Below are 7,996 nucleotides of genomic sequence, written 5' to 3'. Positions count from 1 at the left end.
GATGCTCATCAATAGATATCAATGTGAGTGAGTAGGGATTGCCATGCAACGGATGCACTGGAGCTATAAGTTTATGAAAGCTCAAAAAGAAACTAAGTGGGTGTGCATCCAACTCGCTTGCTCATGAAGACCTAGTGCAATTTGAGGAAGCACATCATTGGAATATACAAGCCAAGTTCTATAATGAAAAATTCCCACTAGTATATGAAAGTGACAACATAGGAGACTCTCTATCATGAAGATCATGGCAATGTTACTATCCTTCCACACTAGTAACATTGTCACTTTCATATACTTTTGGGAATTTTTCATTATACTAGTGTGCAAAGGGATAGTAACATTGCCCCTTCTCTCTTTTTCTCTCATTTTTTCTTTCTATTTTTTTGTTTTTTTTGTTTTTTTATTTTTTTATTTTTTGTCCGGAGTCTCATCCCGACTTGTGGGGGAATCATAGCCTCTATCATCCTTTCCTCACATGTTACAATGCTCTAATAATGAAGATCATCACACTTTCATTTACTTGCAACTCAAGAATTACAACTCGATACTTAGAACAAAATATGATTGTATATGAATGCCTCCGGCGTTGTACCAAGATGTGCAAGGAATCAAGAGCGACATGTATGAAAGAATTATGAAAGGTGGCATTGACACAAATACTATGTCAACTACATGATCATGTAAAGCAATATGATAATGATGAAGCATGTCATAATAAAAGGAACGGTGGAAAGTTGCATGGCAATATATCTCGGAATGGCTATGCAAATGCCATAATAGGTAGGTACGGTGGCTGTTTTGAGGAAACTATATGGTGGATGTATGGTACCGACGAAAGTTGCATGGCACAAGAGAGGCTAGCAATGGTGGAAGGGTGAGAGTGCGTATAATCCATGGACTCAACATTAGTAAAAAAGAACTCACATACTTATTGCAAAAATCTATTAGTTATCGAAACGAAGTACTACATGCATGCTCCTAGGGGGGTAGATTGGTAAGAAAAGACCATCACTCATCCTCGACCGCCACTCATAAGGAAGAAAATCAAAAAATAAATCAGGCTTCGACTTCATCACATAACAGTTCACCATACGAGCATGCTACGGGAATCACAAGCTTTAGCACAAGTATCTCTCAAATTCATAACTACTCACTAGCATAACTCAAATATCACCATCTTCATATCTAGAAACAATCATAAAGAATCAAGCTTCTCATAGTATTCAATGCACTTTATACAAAAGTTTTTATTATATCCCTCTGGGATGCCTATCATATTAGGACTTAATTTTGTAACCAAAGCAAATTACCATGCTGTTCTAAAAGACTCGCAAAAATAATATAAGTGAAGCATGAGAGTTCATCAATTTCTATCAAATAAAGCCACCGCCGTGCTCTAAAAAGATATAAGTGAAGTACTAGAGCAATATTGCCTAGCTCAAAAGATATAAGTGAAGCACATAGAGTATTCTAATAAATCATGATTCATGCGTGTATCTCTGAAAAGGTGTGTAGAACAGGTATGATTGTGGTAAACTAAAAAGAAAAGACTCAAATTATACAAGACACTCGAAGCAAAACACATATCATGTGGTGAATAAAAATATAGCCTCAAGTAAAGTTATCGATAGACGAAGACAAAGAGGGGATGCCTTCCAAGGCATCCCCAAGCTTAGGCTTTTGGCTGTCCTTGAATATTACCTTGTGCACCCCCAAGCTTAGGCTCTTGCCACTCCTTATTCCATGGTCCATCAAATCCTTACTCAAAACTTGAAAACTTCACAACACAAAACTCAACAGAAAATCTCATGAGCTCCGTTAGTATAAGAAAATAAATCACCACTTTAAGGTACTGTGGAAAACTCATTCTTTGTTTATATTGGTGTAAATCTACTATTACAACTTTTCCATGGTTCATACCCCCCGATACTACCCATAGATTCATCAAAATAAGCAAACAACACGTTGAAAACAGAATCTATCAAAAACAGAATAGTCTGTAGCAATGTGTAACTCTTGTACTTCTGTAACTCCAAAAATTCCGAATCTTAGGGCGACCTGAGCAATTTGTGTACCAATCCAGAGAAAAAATAATTAGATCAAAAGCACGCTTCTGTGAATTTTGGAAATTATTTTCCTGGGCGCAAAAGTTTCTGATTTTCAGTCGGATCAACACAACTATTACCGCAAGCTATCCTAAAGGTTTAACTTGGAAAAACACTAATTAAAACATAAAACCACATCTAACCGAAGGCTAGATGAGTTATCTATTACTCCCTCCGTCCCAAAATAAGTGTCTCAACTTTGCACTAGCTTTAGTACAAATTTGTACTAAGCTCAAGATACTTATTTTGGGACGGAGAGAGTACTAAACAGGAACAAAAAGCAAAGAACAAAAATAAAATTGGGTTGCCTCCCAACAAGCGCTACTTTTTAACGCCCTTAGCTAGGCATAAAAACGCGAACAGATATAGGTATTGTCATTTTTGGTATGCAATTCATAAGTGGCTCTAATAATAGATTCATATGGCAACTTAATTTTCTTCCTAGGAAAGTGTTCCATACCTTTCCTTAACGAAAGTTTGAATGTAATGTTTCCTTCTTTCATATCAATAATTGCACCAATCGTTCTAAGAAAGGTCTACCAAGAATAATAGGACATGTGGTATTGCAATCTATATCAAGAACAATGAAATCTATTTGCACATAATTACTATTTTCAACAATAAGAACATCATTAATCCTTCCCATAGGTTTCTTAATAGTGGAATCCGCAAGATGTAAATTTAAAGAACAATCATCAAATTCACGGAAACCTAACACATCACACAAAGTTTTTGGAATCGTGGAAACTCTAGCACCCAAATCACACAAAGCATGGCATTCATAGTCTTTAATTGTAATCTTAATAGTAGGTTCCCACTCATCATAAAGTTTTCTAGTGATAGAAACTTCTAATTCAAGCTTTTATTCTAAAGATTGCATAATAGCATCAACGATATGTTTAGTAAAAGCTTTGTTTTGATTATAAGCATGAGGAGAATTCAACACGGATTGCAACAAGGAAATACAATCTATTAAAGAACAATTATCATAATTAATTTCCTTGAAATCCAAAAGTTGGGTTTATTGCTACTTAAAGTCTTGACCTCTGCGATACCACTTTTATCAATTTTTGCATCTAGATCTAAACACTCCGAATAATTGGGACACCTTTTAACTAAAGTTGACTCATCTCCAGTGCGATATTTATCAAGATTAATATTGGAAAACAAAGATTCAATATGAGTCACATCAATCACTTTTAGATCTTCATCATTATTATCATGAAAACTAGAAGAACACACTTTTACAAACCAATCTTTTTAGCACGCATCTTAGCGGTTATTTCTTTGCACTCATCAATGGAAATTCCCATGGCCTATAGAGACTCATTGATATCGTGCTTAGGTGGAATAGATCTAAGTTTCAAAGAATCAACATCGAGGGAAATTATATCCACGTTCCTCGCCAAATCATCAATCTTGTGAAATTTTTCTTCAATCAAAGCATTAAAATTCTGTTGCGACTCATAAATTCTTTTACACTATTATCTAAATAAGAGGGAATCTTATTAAAATTTCCATGAGAATTTTTGTAGGAATTACCATAATTATTAGAGGAATTACTAGGAATCGGCCTAGGATTAAAATTGCATCTATACGCGTTATTACCAAAATTGTTCCTACCAACAAAATTCACATCCATAGATTCATTATTACTCTCAATCAAAGTTGACAAAGTCATATCATTAGGATCAGAAGAAACACTCTTATTAGCAAATAATTTCATAAGTTCATCCATCTTTCCACTCAAAACATTAATCTCTTCAATCGCATGTACCTTTTTACTATTGGATCTTTCAGTGTGCCACTGAGAATACTTAACCATGATATTATCTACGAGTTTAGTAGCTTCTCCTAGAGTAATTTCCATAAAAGTGCCCCTGCGGTAGAATCTAAAATATTTCTAGAAGCAAAATTCAATCCGGCATAAATTTTTTGTATAATGACCCATATATTCAAACCATGTGCAGGGCAATTTCGTATCCTCAATTTCATCCTCTCCAAAGATTGTGCAACATGCTCATGATCAATTTGCTTAAAATTCATAATATAGTTCCTAAGGGAGATGATCTTAGTGGGAGGAAAATACTTAGAGATGAAAGCATCTTTACACTTATTCCATGAATCAATACTATTTTTAAGCAAAGATGAAAACCAAGTTTTAGCATGATCTCTAAGGGAAAACGGGAATAGCTTCAATTTAACAATACCATTATCCACATCCTTCTTCTTTTGCATATCACACAAATCAACGAAATTGTTTAGATGGGATGCGGCATCTTCACTAGGAAGGCCAGAAAATTGATCTTTCATAACAAGATTGAGCAAAGCGACATTAATTTCACAAGATTCAACATTGGTAGTGGGAGTAATCAGAGTGCTAATAAAATCATTGTTGTTGGTGTTGAAAAGTCACACAATTTGGTACTATCTCGAGCCATCGTGACAAAGCAACCAACCCAACACACGAGCACACAAGAAGCAAGCAAAGAAGACGAACGAATATGGGGCGAAGAAAAGGCAAATCTTTTTGAAAATCATTTTAGAGGTGGGGGAGAGGAAAACGAGAGGCAAATGTCAAATAATGTAATGCGAGAGATGAGAGTTTATGATGGGTACTTGGTATGGCTTGACTTGGCATAGATCTCCCCGGCAATGGCACCAGAAATTGGCAAGTTGATGGGAGACAAATCTTGACTTGACTTGGCATAAATCTCCCAGGCAACGGCTCCATAAATTCTTCCTTCTACTTCTTGAGCTTGCTTTGGTTTTTACTTTGAAGAGGAAATGGTGATGCAGCATAGTAGAGTAAGTATTTCCCTAAGTTTGAGAACCAAGTTATCAATCCATTAGGAGATAACACACAAGTCACCGAATACCTACACCCAACGCAATAAAAGGGTTGTCATCCCTTCACGGTTACATGAAAAAGTGAGATCTAATAGAGATAAATAAACAATAAAGTAAATATTTTTGGTATTATTGGTTTATAGATCGGAAAGTAAAAGATTGCAAAATAGTAGATCGGAAACTAGTATGATGGAAAATAGAACTTGTATGGTGGAAAAGAGACCATGGGGCCATAGGTTTTACTAGTGGCTTCTCTCAAGATAGCAAATAATATGGTGGGTGAACAAATTACTGTCGAGCAATTGATAGAAGAGCGCATAATTATGATGATATCTCAGGCAATGATCATGAACATAGGCATCACGTCCGTGTCAAGTAGACTGAAATGATTCGGCATCTACTACTATTACTCCACACATCGAACGACTCCTTTCTGCATCTAGAGTATTAAGTTCATAAAGAATAAAGTAACGCATTAACTAAGATGACATGATGTAGAGGAATTAACTAAAGAAATATGATGAAAACACCATATTTTTATCCTCGATGGCAACAATACAATACGTGCCATGCTACCCCTATTGTCATCGGGAAAGGACACCGCAAGATTGAACCCAAAGCTAAGCACTTCTCCCATTTTAAGAAAAACCAATCTAGTAGACCAAACAAAACCGATAATTCAAAGAGACTTGCAAAGTTATCAAATCATGCATATAAGAACTCATAGAAGACTCAAATAATATTCATAGATAATCTGATCATAAATCCACAATTCATCGGACCTCGACAAACACACCACAAAAGAATATTAAATCGAATAGATATCCAACAACATCGACGAGAATATGGTATTGAAAATCAAAGAGAGAGTAGAAGCCTTCTAGCTACTAGCTATGGACCCGTAGGTCTGAGGTAAACTACTCACGCTTCATCGGAAGGGTAATGGTGTTGATGTAGAAGCCCTCCAAGATCAAATCCCCCTCCGGCAGGACGCCGGAAAGAGCGCCTAGATGGGATCTCATGGGTACAGAATGATGCGGCGGTGGAAAAGTGTTTTTGTGGCTCCCCCTGATGTTTTTGGGGTATAAGAGTCTGTATAGGCGAAAGAATTAGGTCAGGAGAGCTCCGAGGGGCCCACAAGTTAGGGGGCGCGCCCTACCCCCCTGGTCGCGCCCTCCACCCTCGTGGCCACCTTGTTGCGTCTCTGACTTCATCTCCAAGTCTTCAGGTTGCCTTCTGGTCCAAGAAAGATCATCGCGAATGTTTCATTCCATTTGGACTCCATTTGGTATTCCTTTTCTGCGAAACTCTAAAACATGCAAAAAGAACAGAAACTGGCACTGCTCCTTAGGTTAATAGGTTAGTCTAAAAAATAATATAAAATAGCATATAAATGCATATTAAACATCCAAAACAGATAATGTAATAGCATGGAACAATAAAATATTATAGATACGTTGGAGATGTATCAGGACTCTCTCTCTCTCTCTTTACCCAGTTTCAGGTCGTTTTACAACATAAAACCCTACTCCTGCTATGGTGGTGGATTGATTTGGGGGAACACGAATGCTCAAGATGCTCTAGCCAAGCAAGGCTGCCTCAGGGAGAATGACGTGAGCGTACAAGTTTTGTGGGATCGAATGTTTGAGCCCTTTGCTAGGTTGCATCGGGCCTCCTTTTATAGGTTAACGAGTGACCATAGTGGCAAAACAGTCATTTGAGTGTGATTAGATAGCTAACAGTGCTATCATACCTAACTGTGGCAGTTAGGACAAAGTGCATTAAATGCAAATCTAGGTGTTGTGCTGAGGGTGAAGCCCGACAAGAGTGCTGCACCGCTTATCTGCCTCTTCTTATCAGCTTGACACGCCTCCTAGACGCGTGTCAACAAATCTAATCTCTTCACTTCAATGTCGCCACATGTTTTATAGGATCCACCTGGTTTCCTAGTACCTTGACACCGCACTAATTAGCCACTCGGGTGTGATGAGGTGGAGCCGTGGCATCTTGGTGAAGGTTCCTTGTCAAAGGAGCTTTGCAGGGTTTGGTCTAGCGGCCCCGGCAACCCTGCCGGGGCGAATATGGACCGGTCCTCGGGCGCGTCCTCGACCTCACTAGTCTCTCTTGCCCGACAAGGGAGGCCTTCCCAAGGTGGCCTTCTGCTATCTTGTCCTCCTTAATGGTCTCCCTGATATCACGAATAGCGGCTTCTCTGGCTGAACTTTATGTCATGCACTGGTGCTAGATGTATGCTCGCCAGTATGCATGTGCATGGGTCTGGTCGGTGAACGTGAATGTTTGTTGCACCGACACTTTAGCACCATTGCATGCCTTCAGTAAGAAGAATGCACCTGTTGTTTGGGGACCCTCTCAATCTACCGCATTTGATGAGCTCCAATTATTGCACTACCTAATTTTGACAAAACTTTTGAAGTGGATTGTGACACTAGTGGAAATAGTATTGGTGGAGTTTTGATGCAAGAAAAGTGACCCGTTCCATATTTTTGCAAAAAACTTTCCAGCGCTCAACTTAACTATCCCATCTATGACATGGAATTATATGCATTAGTGCGAGTATTGCATGTTCGGAAGCATTATCTTGACCCACATGAATTTGTCATACACACCGATCAGGAGACGCTTAAATACCTTAAAGGTCAAACAAAGCTGAACAAACATCATGCTAAATGGAGAGAATTTATTGAATCTTTTCCTTATGTGATCAAATACATTGAGGGTAAAGAGAATGTTGTGGCGGATGCCCTTCCCCATAAGTACATGTAGATTACTCAACTTGAATTGAATGTTATTGGCTCTGAGCATGTTAAAGATCTATATGCACATGATCCTTTGTTTGTTATTCCTTATGCCAAATTTCTTGCTAACACTTCCTAGGAGCACTATTGCCTGAAGGACGGTTATCTTATGCGCGCTAAAAAAAACTTTGTGTACCCGAGTCTTCTCGTCATTTGTTACTTTGGAAGAGGCTCATGACGGAGGACATATGGGGCATTTCGGACTCAAGAAGACCTTTGCACACT

This window comes from Triticum aestivum, chromosome 4B (genome assembly GCF_018294505.1).
Source record: "Triticum aestivum cultivar Chinese Spring chromosome 4B, IWGSC CS RefSeq v2.1, whole genome shotgun sequence".
Taxonomy (NCBI): Eukaryota; Viridiplantae; Streptophyta; class Magnoliopsida; order Poales; family Poaceae; genus Triticum; species Triticum aestivum.
Note: the sequence above shows the minus strand (reverse complement) of the source record.